The sequence below is a fragment of the Lepidothrix coronata genome, unplaced genomic scaffold (assembly GCF_001604755.1).
Source record: "Lepidothrix coronata isolate B3197 unplaced genomic scaffold, Lepidothrix_coronata-1.0 Scaffold6, whole genome shotgun sequence".
Classification (NCBI taxonomy): domain Eukaryota; kingdom Metazoa; phylum Chordata; class Aves; order Passeriformes; family Pipridae; genus Lepidothrix; species Lepidothrix coronata.
This window is the reverse complement of record NW_016690186.1, coordinates 8,673,940-8,688,618: the sequence shown is the minus strand read 5'-3', so window position 1 is coordinate 8,688,618 and position 14,679 is coordinate 8,673,940. Positions and strand designations below refer to the sequence as shown.

Sequence of the window (14,679 nt, the reverse complement as noted above, 5' to 3'; positions counted from 1 at the left end):
AGTGGCTCAGCGCCTCTGTAAGGAAAGCCGCTGTTGCCTTGCATCCCAAAAAGTCAGCATGTCAAAATATCAGCTGGTGCTTTTTTACTTAAAAAGAGAGGCCCATCAGAGACGGGGTGGATTCTCGGTGCCCATGCGTGTGCACGTACCCCGTGCCACCTGCTCGGGCGGAATGGCAGCGGGCAGCGAGGCAAACCTCACGTGCAGAGATGCTGCCTGACTTGTGGAGAGCAAAACCCTCCACCAGCTTTTCCAGAAAAGAAAACAAAAGCCTTGAACAAACCATCCCCGGGCCATTTCAGCCAGCAACAAAGCTAACAAGCAAATCAAACAGAGAAATATCCCAGCAGACCTCAACTGGCTGAACAAACAAACGGAGAAACTCAGGTTCCAAAGAGCAGGGGAGCTGCATTATGAAACAAGATTTTTGATACAAAAGGAAGCTTACAGCTATCGCTGGTGATTAGGCACAGAAGAGAAAGGTCGCTCTGGGCGTTAGACCACACTTCACACACACACAGAGGTTATTCAATCAATATTTGTCCTGGAATCACATGCGGCGGAAAAAATTTCAAGTGAATGGTCAGCAGAATTTAATGCTCGTATTCATTCATGTTGTGCTCTTGGATGAACATGTGTTTTTATATCTAGCACAACCTAAGCTTTAGAATCCAGTAGGTTTTTAATCAAAATACAGGAAAATCTTGGAATTAAACACTGCATTTGTATATGCCTTTCAATTACATTTTCAGCAGGATGGGGACCTATGATTTGAGAAAGGAATCTGTGGTAGGAGGGAGATTACTCACATCTCCAAGTTCTGGACCTAATGGGAAAAATAAATCAGTTAAGGCTCCAGAAAGACAACAGAAAACTGGCCGTCCGCAGAAATCTCTCCAAAGCAGAAGGGAGGGATTTATTCCTGCCATCACTGTTCTCTGGCCATGCTGCTGCGCTGACATTAGAGGTTTTATTTAGGGTCACAGCGGTAACAGCGGGAAGATATAATCCTCTGATGAACAGGCAGCTGTTACCCCCCACCACTGTAAAAACGATGATCTCAGGTTGAGGATATTGTTGCCTTGAATCATCATATTTTTTTATCCCCCTCCCCCGGTGAGTTTGCCACAACAGATTGTTTGCTTATATTCAGATCATAAGGCCATGGCTCTGTTTTCTCCCCTCAACAAAAGTTAAAGGAAATTTGACCGTAGGTACCCCAACCATGGACTTTAGAATTTGGGTGCAAATAGTGATGATTAAAACACAAACGAAACAAAACAAAACCAGACAAAACTCAACCCTCTTGCCTAGTAACTTAATGACAAAATATGCGTGAGGCACAGAACAACATCCATTTCACTTCAAGTTGTTATACAAATGATGGGTGGCATTCAGATAACTATCACAGGGGCAGGATGCCTCTAAGTCCTTAAGATTATATCTTTGTGTGAATAAAGTCAGATATTAGTGCTCTCTAGGATTGCATAGGGATTAATTTTAGCTGCATAGGGGATTGTCTGGGAGAGGAGAGTCCCATTCAACAGCGCAGAGAGTTATAGAACAAAGGGTGCTTCAAGGCAAAAGCTTTCAGGGAGAAGTTTATTTTAATAGTCTAGCTGAAAATTCACTGGAAAAACAGCTCTATCAGTCCTAGTCAGGAGGAGTGAGGGAACAGAACATGTTCCTCTGGCAGTCTGTCCTGAAGAAGAACCTGTGCTCCAGCACAAGATGAAGTGTTGCCATGTCCCACATCCAATGGATGTGCTGTCTTCCTCACACAGATAATGGAAAAGAAAAATAAGCTTTAAGTTGGTCACACCGTGTTAAAGATCACTTTGATGGACTTCAAACAGCCTACTGAAATTATCTGCTGTGCTTGAAGTGCCGCTCTGCTTCCAGAGGAGATGCTGCAAGAAGGCAGAGGGCTGAGTGAGGAGCACTGCACAGGTCAGGTACCCCATTCATGAACATGGGAAAGGCACTTTGTTCACATGGCAGTGGAAAACCGGTCAACCCCATGCCAAGGGGGTTTGTCATAGCACCATCCCAATGCATTCACAGGAAAAATCAGTCCTATTTCTCTTGCAAACCATTTTCCTTCACCTGTGCAACTCCTCCCCTCTGAAAACACTTATCCTCAGGGCAGTAGTTCTTTGGGGAGATGAAACTCCCTATTCAAAGTGGGGCACTCTGGGACAAAACAGGGTTTATCCTGAAAATGGGCTGGCAGGTTTCACACAAGGACTTGCTCTTTCTAGGTTTCACCCCCACAAGGCTATTGCATTTATATTTCATAACACTTGTAAGGGAATATTCAAAGCAGAGAGGGAAAAGAAAGATCCCCCCATTAATGTGATTTCCTACTTTCAGGGCTTTGGCTCTCAGTCTCTTTGGCACTGAGCACTACAGTGTCCTGTCTCACTGCCTGCTGTCCTCTGGCTCTGAACTGGGGCAAAACTGTACAGATTCAGGCACAATTAAAATGATGTTTCATAGGAGTCACTTTTAATGCTCTGTAATGTATTTCCTTAGAGAGCCACAGATTTGGGCTAAAATTACTTGGCTTTAGAAATGTCCACTTCAAAACCAATTGCATACTGAATTTGAGCATTTGAAGTTCTGGGACAAATGACCCTACCTGCATTTGTCTTCCTCTTACCTTAATGGGCCATCATCCTCCTGCTTCTCCCTGCAGTCCAGGTATGCTTTGTACGGAGCAATAAAAACAACATATCCCTCACCTATCTTGTTCTCTTTGGCAAGGAAATACTAAAGACTCATGCCCAGCAGATAGCTATTCAAACAAATTCACAACTTAGCAAGCCTACAAAGGATTAACACACCCATGTTTTCACTGTGTGGCTCTCCTGTGAGCTGTAAGTGTTGTTCTAAAGACAGAAACTGCAAATTGTTGTTTCCAGGGGCACAGTATGCTTCATGGTGTAGTATTAGATATTATATTTTGTCCACCAAAATGCTGATAATGTGTCAGCTAGTTTAACATTCCTGTACCTTATTAAGAACAAAAATAGGCAGAAGTGACAACACATCACTGCTGTTTAGAGCAGCATGAAATTTAAACCAGGCAATTTGTTGATGTTAGAAAGAGGAATTTCAATAGTAATTGAAATTCTGCAATTTTTAAACATTTCTCTATAGCCTGTTCCTCTTCACTTCCTTTTCTCACAAACATGCTTTCTACCCCCAAAAATAAACAATTACTCGGGTGAAACTGTACAGGGAGGTGAGACCACATGACCCCTTTTGAGCTGCTAAGGTGGCCCAAAATACCAGTACCACATAAACCAGTGAAGGCAGCAGATCTCTCCTGAAATGTGCTTCAAATTTCTCAACACCAAGTGTCAATCTTACCATATTGTGACCAAAACCTTTCCTTGGAGGTTTTTACTAGTGCCTTAAATGTAAAGGTTTCTTAGGCATCTTTAGGAGTTCTTCTTAGGGCTACATCATCCCCATCTGCCCTAAGGCTGATAGGGGAAATGGAATTCACAAATGGTCCCCACACCTTTAGCATGCTGATGGCTCACCCTGGCCACTCTCTGCACCTCAAGTGAGATGCAAGAGAATTTGTACTGATGTCAGAGCAGCAGCAAGGGAAACCAGCTCCTCACAGGGCTTCCCCTCTTGGCCCTTCACCATCTTCGTTGCCCTCCTTTGGATGCTCTCTAATAGCTTAATATCTTTCTTACATTGTGGTGCCCAAGACTGCACACAATATCCAAGGTACCAGCGCAGAGCAGGGCAGGACAATCGCCTCCCTCAACCAGCTGCTGATGCTTTGCCTGATCCCCCCTGGGACACAGCTGGCCCTCCTGGCTGCCAGGGCACTGCTGACTCATATTCAGCTTGCCATCGATCAGGAACCCCAGGTTCCTTTCCGTGTGCTGTTCTCCAGCCTCTTGTTCCCCACTCTGTATGTACATCTGGGGTTGCCCCATCCCAGGTGCAGAATTTGACACTTGTCTTTGTTAAACTTCATGTTGTTGGTGATTGCCCAGTCCTCTAATTTGTCCAGGCCTCTCTGCAGGGCCTCCCTGCCTTTGAGGCAGTCAACAGCTCCTTCCCATTTAGTATCATCAGCAAACTTACTTAGTATTCCTCCAAGTTCTGTGTCCAAGTCGTTTACAAAGACATTGAAGAGAATTGTCCCTAAAATGGAGACCTGCAGAGCCCCACTAGTGACCAGTCACCCAACCCACTTTGTGCCCAACCCGTGAGGCAGTTGCTCACCCGCTGTGTGATGTGTTTATCATATTCAAGAGAGCTTTGGAGTTTTCTATAAGCATTGCTCCTGCTGCAAGTCAACATTAAGGCAACATAAAACTCTTCAAGTATACAACACACGACTTTGTTCTTCAGAAGACATCTGCATTTAAGGCAAACATTAACATAAAGTCAGACTCCAGAATGCTCCCTCACACAGAATAGTGCTTTAATAAGTAGTACTTGAATCAGTAGTCCCATTAAAGCCTATGGGATTACTCCTGCAGTATGGTGCTTTTCAAAAGGGGCAGCATCATCAGAGTGCAGCTCTGAGAAGTAACACTGTGGTTGCAAGGAGGATGTGAACAAGCTTTTAGTACCTGGGATGTCCTAATTAGTCCTAATGATGGTTTGAATGTAACATTGCATCTTGCCTCATTGGCAGAGTAGAAAAGAACTCTTTCAATTAGTTTTGAAAGTGAGTGAATTTAATCCGAATATTGCAGAATACTTGATATTTACAGAATATTTAGTTTTTGCTAAACACCAAGTTTTTAGCCAGGAGTCATTTGCTCTTGCTACAGAACCCTTTTGCTTTGAGGCAGCCTGTTCCCATAGGAACACAGTCACACTGGCATCATGGAGACCACTACAACATTTCCAAAATCAGCCAGCAGAATAATTCTGCTATGTATTCCTTCTACTGCTCTAGTTGGAGAGTGTATATTATCATAGAATCATAGAATCATAGAATCAGCTGGCTTAGAAGGGACCTCCGAGATCATCAAGTCCAACCCTTGATCCACTACCGCTGCGGTTACCAGACCATGGCACTGAGTGCCACATCCAGTCTCTTAAAAGTGTCCTGTTATATCTAGTTGGAATTACATCCCCACGGGGCAAAGTTAAATATATATATAGGCATACATACACATATGTACACACACACATTCCTACATAGATAGAGACCCAAAATCTTCTTAATTCTTTTTGGTGTGTATTTGACCTATTTCCTTCTTTTTTTTTTTTTTCCCTGAGGGACTGGACCAAACACCAGCCATCTCCAAAGACATAGCAGTAAAGTAGAACTAAACCACTCATTTTTACTTTGGAAGAAGGAATCGCCAGTCTGTCAAACATTTCAACAGAGACACTTGCAGATGCGCCAAGTACGTAACAATTAGCATACTAGGAGAGCCGTACCCTCCTGCTACATGGCCATTTCTTTCAGTTTGCTTTCTGCCCCCTAAGAAAGTTTTATTTTATCATAAGTTTTAGAATGGATCTGACAGACTCTTTCCAGCTCTTATTTCTTCACAACTTAATGGATTTACCCTTTCCTTGGGGCTCAAGGAGGCTTGAATTTTAGTCTTTCAATATGAATGCCATTTCTCTTCCCTTATTTTCTTCTACACTTGAATGCTTCATTTATTTAACGGCCTCATTGATCTCAACAGGAAGATTATTACACCAAAGTGCTAGTCAGTTTGAGCAGAGACAGCAGAAGACTTTGGATTTGTCTTTCCAGGGGACTGCCTTTCTATTTATGTCATTTTCATTTGTTGCTCAAAAATCTTTCCTGCCAAAACATTCAGAGGAAAAATGTATCCTGTTTAGACCAATTTTTAGCAGCTTTAATTGCTATCAGATTATGTAAAACTTGCATGTGGCAAGTTGTGGTTATTTGGGGTAGGGCTGAGCTGCTGTTTTCCCCTACAGTGGGAGCAAGCCTTCCCCACCCCACAGGTAGACTGTCCTGGCAGACCCCAGTGAGGGATTTGGGCACCTGTGGTCATTCCTCTGCAGGTAAATTTGCCGTTCCTCAAGTGGGTAGCTGGACTCCCTCCTCTTGCAACGTGAAGGCAAGCAGGAGTATTTAGGAAGTGCAGGCAGTGGCCCTCCAAGAGCACCACAGTGACAGCCCAGGGCTGCAGGGAGCAGTGAAAGACCTCCAGAGGGCTGTGGTGGGAAGGCTGCGACTTGACCTAGCTGTGATGAGAACACCACCCGGGCACATACTGGCATCGGAGGTGCACAGTCTTTGGCATCTCAGAGGTTTTGGAGGAGAGAAGCTGCTCATCATTCTACTCAGCTGAGGCTGACCCCATATCACCCCACCACCAAGGTCACTGCCAATTCACCTTCCTTCTCAGGAGCCCAGTCACTTGTGCCAGCTTTTCTGGTCACCCTGGGACAGAGGCGGAGCTGACCTGACTGAGTTTTATCATGTTGGAAATTTGCCAGTGACAAATATTTATCTGGGAGTATTGCTCGGGGGACCCAGGCAGGACCCGTGCCCCATCCTGGGGGCAAAGTAAAATGATTGAAGCTCCCTTGAACTCCTGTGCAGGTGGCCCAAGGTGATAGGACAAAAGGATGCAGGCACAAGTTTTATTTCCCCCTTACGGTTGCCAACCTTCCACATCAGCCTGCAACGAGCACTACCCACTGAGGATCTCCCTAGTTAAAATGGCTCTGAAACCTTCCCTGAAATTTTGGAGCAAACCAAGTGTAGTGCTTACAGGATATCATGTTGCACAGAGATCAGAAAATGCCATTTTGCTGAATGCAAAAACCCAGCTCCTGCCACCAGTTTTTCATTTACTTCCTTCGTCCACCCTGGAGTCACACTCCTTGAATTTAATATTTTCAAGAGGAAAAAAAAATCCTTTGAAATTTTTTTTTTTTGGATATTAAACATTTCCAGTCAAGCTGAACTCATAGGAGAGTCTCTGAAACACTCCACCAGCATGTCCCTCTGGGAACTTCAGATTCTATTTATTTAATGTTTTTACTGATTGAAGACTGTGTCTGAGTAGGTGTCAACAGCATTTACTTTCTCATCCAGCTCGTTGGTCTCACTGTCCTGTGAACTGCAGGGTTTTCTAACCCTCAACAGCCAGCAAACTGAAGGACTTGCCTATGTGAATGTTCCAGAAACCTGCAGCCTGTTTTAAAATTATCCCGAGGCGATTAAAAATTAACAGACATTGTGACAAAGACAGATGTTCTTCCAGGCTTCCCTCTGAAATCTTAATGTCCAGTGGTTCTGTACTTGATTACAAACTGCCTCAAAATGGTAAAGAATAGGATAAATCATAGCTGTCACTTAATGAAAACCTTAAACCAGCTCTTTTTAGCAACCAGTCATTCTGTTCTATTGCAGTTAAAAGTTGCTTTTTATTTACACCACTGCCTAAAGAGATTTCCAGGTAGACGGGACATTTGCCGATTCCTCGTTTCAATAAAGATGACTCCATTTTGAACCTCACCCCTATATTAATTTATTATGACACTGAAAAAAACCCAAAAAACAAACTCTGATTTCAAAGAAGAAAACTACAGCAAGAAGAGAACTAACAGAGGCAGGGGTTGTTTTCTGTACAAGTGCCCACAGTTTTTGTTTTTTAAGGGAGGGAGGAGCTATGTGGCCCTGTTCCCATTTAATCACTCCAGTAGGAGCCAGCAACAACCACATTCCAGTTGCAGTTCTGACATGGCCACCTTCCTTGTTTTGTCTACTTATCCTGCAAGCTCACTGAGGCATGGAAGACCATTTTAGCAGCACCCAGTAAAATGTAGCTCCTGGTTTAGTAGGGGTCTTTAAGGGATCCAATAGTATACAGACTGAAAAAAGTGAGCTGAAGTTGAATAAGGAACTTTAAAAATTCAAGCATGCAAAAAAAGTGAGGAGGAACTTATGCTGGATGTGCAAGCCCTCAGCCCCCACACCATGTGTATGCATTTGACCCGAGAATGGTATTTTTTCCTCCTGCAGTTCCTCCCTGCTCCACTCTGCTTGTCTGCTCTGCACCCACAGTCCAGGAGCTGCCTCCAGTGTGCCACAGAGCAGCTGGGAACATCCCTCTCAGTGATCCTGTAGGTCTGGGGACCATATGTGCTCAGCCCATTCAGCAAAGGTGGAAGCTGAAGTTTGCTCCATGAAGGTATATCCTCACTGTCAGTTTGAGCTGCTAGGCAGAAATAAGTTCCTAACTAGCATATGTAAGCTATGATTCAAAAGGCTTAAAACTGGACAAAGGTGGGTGGATTTTGACAAAAAGGGCACCTCCTCCTCCTTCCCCAGCCCCACTTCAGAGACAGAAGCCCATCTCCTGAATTCTTATCTCAGTGCAGGGGTGCTCAGGTATTTCAAAGGAGAGGCGACAAGAATTTCTAACGTAGGCGAAGTGATGTGTTTTTCTTGGTCTTGCCCCTGGAGCTCACATATCCATTTTGACCAAAGTTTTCCAAGAAATCCTTGGCCTGAATCAGATCTTGCATGGATCTAGCAATGGAAAATGTTAAGTATTCTTAATAAAGGTACAATAAGTTGGAGTAATGATACAGAGTCCAGTTTTGACTTAACTAGACCGCCCTAAATTCTTCAAGAGACAAACAATTATTAAATTGGCTCTACCACCCATATGTGCACTACTAGCTTACTGATGATCTCAGGAACCCTTCAACGCAAACACAAACACCACACATGCCGCACCTCCGGCAATCCAAAATAATTGGCAGGTTGGGTGCCCTGACCATCCACACCTCAGTTGATTTGCAGAGACACTGTTTCATCTTTACTGAGGGGCACCTGCTTCTGCACATCCTGCCCCGCAGTCACACACACTACTCCAACCATGATGTTAGGTGGTCACAGATCTCTCCCACTTTCCCACTGCTGTATATGAACTTGGGTTTACGTTAACTTGGCAGTGTGCACACCTGGCACTCTGAAACGATACAAGCAAAGTTAGGTTCTTCATAGAGAGGCAAGTGTGGATCTACACCTATCCAAGGAATGCTGCTTTTGGACAAGGTGACAGTCTTCTTAATGTCAAACTTTTACATTTCAAGGCTCATGAAAAATCACCAATGGGAAGCACAAGTACTTAGCATTTCTGAGAATCTGTCTAAATTTACAACAGACTGAAGGTTTGGGCCTGGCACCGAAACAGGCCTTGCTATCCAGATGCAGTATTAGTCTTTTGTAAAGAATTTGTACTGTCTTTATCCAATTTCCATTCTTAACTATAGCTTTCAGTGAAATGTGTTCAAACTCCCCTAACTCTTTTTCTGCCAGACACTCCTTCTAAGCAAGATTTTTAAATTCATATTCAAAATCTTCCTCCAATTTTACATCTGCTTTCCTCTTTTGAAGTGCAATTCTTTTCTGCAACAGAAAGAAAAAAAGTGTTTATACAGATTGCACATTTCTTGTTTCTCTGAAGTCTTGCACAGCAGAAGGAGAGTGCTCACAGGCTATGGGAACTCTGCATGACAGTGGGGATCTGATAGTGATATCCCAGACCACCAGTAATACTGATCTCTGTTCTCACCTACAGGAGTACAGAAGCATTATCTCCATACTACATCTTTGCTGAGCTTTGCATAACAGTGTTACCTGACTGATCACGACAGTCAGAAAACAAGCTTGCCAAAATTACAAGAAACAATTGCATTTACTTTTTCTTCCCCTAGCTGCCTTGGTCCTGCAGCTCTAACAAGTACCAGTAACAATAAGAAACTTGTTTTTGTCACCAAAGCAGGCATACACTGTGCTGAGGCCACTCAAGAAGTAGCCTGGTGACTCACGCTGGTGACTCAGGACCAGTTGTTCCCACAGAGTTAACTCTTGGTATAACACAAATCTCGCCTCTAACTCAAATACCGGGTGACGTTTTCAATTCACTTAAAAAGATATTTTTAAGCTTGACTTGACAAGCCACTCAGGAGCCCAGCTTTAGCTCAAGGCCTGTGGCCTTTGGGACTGGCTCTTCATGTCTTGCTGGCTGCATGCTTGCCTTGCAGCAGGACTGCCCTCACACTAGCTAAAGTAAACCCAAGACAACACAAGAATTCCACACTTGGGTTAACCTTCCTCTGAAGGCAAGTATGCAGAGGCATCACTTCTCCAATCCCATTCCTGAGACTGCTAAATTGCTGAGCTTTCATTTTCATCCAAAATCCCTCCACCCTCTTCAATCTCCTTGAAGACAGCCTTTCCAGCACTCGTGTTAACAGGTCCCCCCAAATTCCATGCTGCCTCTGAACACTCACAACTGACAAGCCTCTCTTGCAGCTCTTGGTGTACTGGGTGAAAAAGCCATCATGCTCTATCACTCCCATTACCACTTGTCATCCAACCGCTTACATAAGCCTGTGGCCTCTGAAATAAAAACATTTGCTTGCACTTGAGTAGAACTGGTTGTTTGGAAGAGAACCTGGGGAGAGAAATGATTGGAAAAACAGTCATAGAAGCAAACTTCCAGAATGTGGCATTTTCGTTTTCCTTTCAACTTTCCTATTTCCTATAGTCAACCACTGCTTCCCCACCAAACAAAAAAGTTTCAACCAGCAAAATCAACTTGTTTAACATTTCCACATATCTTCCAGCAGACAGGACTACCATAGCGCATTGTAATCACCTACAGTTTTGCTAAGTACACATCAAGACAACATAATTAACTGGAGAAAAATTCACCCTATGTTGTGCACATTCATTTAAATTTGCTACTAAATGCATAAATAGGTTTCTAACATGCCAATTATCTTTGTACTGTGGTACCCCACTTATTATCAAAAATAGCTTCACTTTAGACTGAAAAAGTCATGCTTTTCTTTTTGTATGTGGCTTTCTCAAATTGGTTTATTCTCATGTGGAGTAGAAGGGATATTTTAGCTAACCTTCAGTGTGATTTTTGGAAAAGACAGTTTGTGCACATGCACAGTACTGCCAGAAGCAGTTAGACCATGGGCATCAGTTTGGGCCCATGGAAGTATTTAGGCTGGTGAGCACACACACCTGGCAAAGTGCCAAAGTGACCCCACCTGAACAAGCCAGGCCAGGAAAGACCTACAATTTATTGCTACCACCCTAATTTTGATGTGACAAGGTTGATAGGCTCAACCATTCACATAAGCGTTCCTGATGTCAGAGACTGTAAAAGACAGTTTTGTGTGCCAAAAAATCAGGTGCCAAAAAGCATTTGGATGCACATGTGGACAAGGGAGGGGATAACATTTCCCTCTGGGACAGCTCTAGAGGATCTCTAGAACAGAGGTTGTGGCTCCATTTAAAATAATGCTTCCAACAGAGTGATTTATCCCATCACAAGAGTAATTTTGTGAAGGAAGTGCACACTTCTGCACTCATAAAAATTGTCCCAAGTTAAACCAACCTCTGGAACCCCACCTGCCATTTTGGCGGTGGTTCTCTTTCCCAGACCTGTATTTTGTGAGAAGTTAAATCTATAAAACACACTTCAGCACTCAGTTGCCATACAAAGTTCTTGAGCTGCAGAGAAAAATACACACTGTTGCTGCTTCCCCTCAGAAATGCAAGAGGAAAAAATATCCCAGTGTATACCTTACGCGACTGTAACAAGGGAGGCCTGAGTTTCACGACCTATTTATTTACCCTCTGGAAGTAGTCCTTGGACCAGAGGTCAGCATTCAGTGAATGTACCAATTATCAGGCTACAGAGCTGTGACCTTTTTCAGTGGCTCAGGAGTCCTGCTCCAAAAAGTCAAGAACTCTTTTAAAAGCGGTACTATCTTGAAAGGAGCATGAACTCGTCTGTGGGACGTCAAGTGCATCGTTGCCCTGACATCTTGCTCTGACAGGTTGCCCCTGCAGGGTGAAGGCCTCATGTAAAAGGCCATCAAAGGATGGTGGCAGGCCTGAAATTCCTCAGCCTTCCTCTCCAAAACTGAAGTTTGAAGGAACCGCTTTGCAACCACAGGAGTACAAAGCATCCTTCCAGCAGATGGGAAATGTCAGTTGGGCTTTTCTCTGGAAAGGAGAGTTTAGTACTCTGACCTTCCCACTTCCCATCCAAATGATTCATCCTTGAAATGCCACAGGGACAGGTACACCAGTGCCTTCTGTTAAGAAAGACAGCACCAGTGTAAACCTCAAGAGATCTGACTGGTGAGAATGTTCATCTCAAAATAGCAATTACCTCTTTAAGAAGGTGTGATCTGGAAAATATTTCTTTCCTCCATCATTTCCCCTTCCCTTCCTCACTGCTTCCTGCTCAGGATGCTGCCCATCCAGTATCCTTACCACACGAGTAGCACATGCCAGGGACTGGGCCTCTAAATTTGGGGGTTGTTGCACTTAGTGTCAGTAGAGACCGAAGGTTCAGAGATCAGTCCAAGTCACAGAGCTCAGTTCTAAAGTCTTTGAATGCTCAAAAGGTCAGTTTTGAGAAGAACACAAATCTGGGTCCATAGCTTCTTCCAACAATAGGATTAGGTTCTCCTTTCTGATCAATCTTTTTTTTTTTAACATCAAACTAGCAAGGTTTTGATAAAATTGTAGGGGATATTGCCATATTTTGTGACAGTTTGGGATGGCTTTTAAATCATCTACCAACTGTAAATGGAATGTAATAAAAGTCACTGTAATGCTTTATGAAGAAAGCGCGTGCTGTTATCTTGCAACAACCATATGTTCTGCTGTTTGTATGTATCTGTTATCCAACCCTTACATAAGCCGTTGATGAAATTATCATCACAGGACAAACACACTCCTAGCACGGTTGAGTTGATCAAAATAAAGTAATGAAGAAATGAAGCGTTTTGCTGAGGTGAGTCTGGCCACTCACCTTCCCAAAGCTGCAGCTGCAGAAGGAGACAGCGTGCAGACCTGCAGTCAGCTGCACATCAGCCATCACTTTGGGGATGTCAGGGAAGACAAAGATTTGGGGCTTGGGTTACATAGGAGAAGGTAAAATAAATACCTGCGCTTTCTCTGGTGTAGGGGAGAGGGAAGGCTTGGGGAAGGGGCTGAGGGAAAGGTGGAAAAGGGGATGCTTTATTAGCTTAGGGAACCCGTGAGATGTTACTTGTACATGCAGAGGCACTCGCACGCCTCAGACTGCAGCAGGGGCAGCTCAGGCTTGCTGCACCGTGGGACGCGCAGTTGGCAGCCAAGAGCATCCCCCATCCCCGCCTCTCCTCCATGCCGCCCGGGCACCTACCGCCAGCGCCTGCCCCGGGTACCAGCCCCTACCCGGGAAAACCAGCAGGCAGCGCCCGGGCCGCTTGTCACGGCGCGGCTGCATCCCGGTGCCGCTCCCGGTGCCGCGGGTGGGCCGGGCCGAGCCGCAGCCCTGGGTCCGGTGCGGCCGGTGCGGGGCTCCGAGAGCCATGTGCCGTGTACTACGGGCACAGACTCCACCTTCCTCGGCTCCCGCCCGCCCCCACGCATCCAGGAAGGGAAAAAGAGGGGGAGGAGGAGGAGGAGGAGGAGGGAAGGGGGTGAAAGGGAATTTAAAAAAAAAAAAAAAAAAAAAAGAGAGAGAGGTTGAAAGGAGGGAGCTCGCCGAGACCCACCCTTCTCCCTCCTCCTCCTCCTCCTCCTCCGGGCTGCTGGCCGGGCTTTTGTTTTCCTCCAGCGCCCCGTTTCCCACACGTGATTGCCGTGTTATTGCACAGGGCGCTCGGCGGTGCGGCTGCTGCACCTATAAATACGGAGCGGGCGGGCGGCGGGGGCCCGGGGCAGCGCGGCGCGGCCGGGCGGAGCGCACCCCCCGCCACCCCCATGCACCCCGCCGGCACCGCGGCGCCCCTGCCCCGCCGCCCGCCCGCCTGACGGGCCGGCAGCGAGAGGCAGCGCCCGGCCAGCGCCGAGGGGAGGGGGAGCCGGCCGACAATGGCGGCGGCCGCCACCGCCGCCAGCCCCGGCAGTCCCGCCGCCGGGCCCCTGCCGCCGGCAGAGCCCTGCCCCAGGAAAGCGCCGCAGCCGCCGCCGCAGCCGCCGCCGCCGGCGCGCAGCGACCCCCGGCGCAGGCAGGCCGCGCTCTCCTTCCTCACCAGCATCTCCCTCGACGGGCGGCCCCCGCCGCCGGGCAACGACGGCCCCGCCGCCCGACCCCGCCAGGCGCCGCTGCTTCCGCCGCCGCCGCGGCTGGGCAGCCCCCCGGCGGCGCCCGCAGAGCCCCCGGAGGAGGAGGAAGACGAGGAGGAGGAGGAGGACGCCTTCGCCGCCGTGCAGGTGCCGCCCGTCGCCTTCCTGGGAGCCGCGGCGGCGGGCAGCCGCGGCCGCCTCAACTCCTTCACGGCGGGGGTGCTGCCGGCACCCTTCGGCCGCACCAGCCCCCAGGGCATCGCCGGCAGCAGCGGAGAGCTAGGGCAGCCCGGCCCCGCCGCCGCCTTCGAGCTGCAGCGATCCCGGTAAGCCGCGCCGCGGGGATGAGGGATGCGCGGGTTGCGAAGGATGAGGGATGCGCGGGATGCGGGGATAAGGGATGCGCGGGATGCGGGGATAAGGGATGCGCGGGATGGCGATGGGCTCGCCGCTCAGGAAGGACGGGCACGGCCACCGGGGGAAGCCTTGGGGAAGGAGGCCCGATAGCCGCCGAGCGGGAGCCTCGCTCCGCGGAGCCGGCGGAGCAGCGGCAGCGGCGATGATCTGCGAGGGTGCAGGGGAGGGTCGGCGGAGGT

At 47.1% G+C, this 14,679-nt stretch overlaps 1 protein-coding gene across 2 annotated transcripts in view; it reads left to right on the top strand.

Annotated features, from left to right (window-relative positions):
- The first annotated feature begins 14,320 nt into the window (after positions 1-14,320).
- CABLES1 (Cdk5 and Abl enzyme substrate 1) overlaps positions 14,321-14,679 on the top strand; it is a 75,439-nt gene continuing 75,080 nt past the window's right edge. For both annotated transcript variants that reach the window (XM_017832421.1, XM_017832410.1), the window contains exon 1: positions 14,321-14,409. The gene's annotated coding sequence lies outside the window, so the exon portion shown is untranslated. The remainder of the gene's footprint in view (positions 14,410-14,679) is intronic.